Raw genomic sequence first — 1,312 nt, 5'->3', positions numbered from 1 at the left:
TCATTCTCGTCCTCATCCTTATCCTCATCCTCTACCTCTTCCTCATCCTATCCTTATCCTCATCCTCATCCTCATCCTATCCTCATCCTCATTGTATCCTCACCCTCTTCTTCATTCTCGTCCTCATCCTATCCTCATCCTCATCCTATCCTCATTCTCATTCTCGTCCTCATCCTATCCTCTTCCTCATCCTCATCCTCCTCCTCATCCTATCCACATCCTCATCATATCCTTATCCTCATCCTCATTCTACTCCTCATCCTATCCTCGTCCTAATCCTCCTCCTATCCTCATTCTCATTCTCGTCCTCATCCTATCCTCATTCTCATTCTCATCCTCATCCTATTCTCCACCTTATCCTCATCCTCTTCCTCATCCTCATCCTCATCCTTATCCTATCCTCATCCTCGTCCTCATCCTATCCTCTTCTTTATCCTCATCCTCTTCCTCAGCCTCGTCCTAATCCTATCTTCATCCTCGTCCTCCTCCTCATCCTATCCTCATCCTCATCATATCCTCATGCTCATTCTCGTCCTCATCCAATACTCATTCTATCATCATCGTCATTCTCGTCCTCATCCTATCCTCATCCTCATCATATCCTCATGCTCATTCTCGTCCTCATCCAATACTCATTCTATCATCATCGTCATTCTCGTCCTCATCCTATCCTCATCCTCTTCTTCATCCTCATCCTCGTCCTCATCCTGTCCTCATGATCATCCTCATCCTCATCCTAATCCACTTCCACATCCTCATCATATTCTCATCCTCATCCCTTCCTCATCCTCGTCCTCATCCTATCCTCATCCTCATCCTATCCTCATCCTCATCCTATCCTCATCCTCATCCTATCCTCATCCTCATCCTATCCTCATCCTCATCCTATCCTCATCCTCATCCTATCCTCATCCTCATCCTATCCTCATCCTCATCCTATCCTCATCCTCATCCTATCCTCATCCTCATCCTATCCTCATCCTCATCCTATCCTCATCCTCATCCTATCCTCATCCTCATCCTATCCTCATCCTCATCCTATCCTCATCCTCATCCTATCCTCATCCTCATCCTATCCTCATCCTCATGCTCGTCCTCATCCTATCCTCATGCTCATTCTCGTCCTCATCCTATCCTTATCCTCGTCCTCATCCACATCCTATCCTCATCCTCATCCGCATCCTCATCCTATTCCTCCTCCTTATCCTCATCATCTTCTTCATCCTCATCCCCATCCTCATCCTATCCTCATCCTCATCATATCCTCTTCCTTATCCTCTTCCTCTTCCACATCCTCGTCCTCATCCTATCC

Source organism: Lupinus angustifolius, chromosome LG05, assembly GCF_001865875.1.
Source record: "Lupinus angustifolius cultivar Tanjil chromosome LG05, LupAngTanjil_v1.0, whole genome shotgun sequence".
Taxonomy (NCBI): Eukaryota; Viridiplantae; Streptophyta; class Magnoliopsida; order Fabales; family Fabaceae; genus Lupinus; species Lupinus angustifolius.
The sequence above is the reverse complement of the archived record's forward strand: the minus strand, read 5'-3'. Positions refer to the sequence as shown.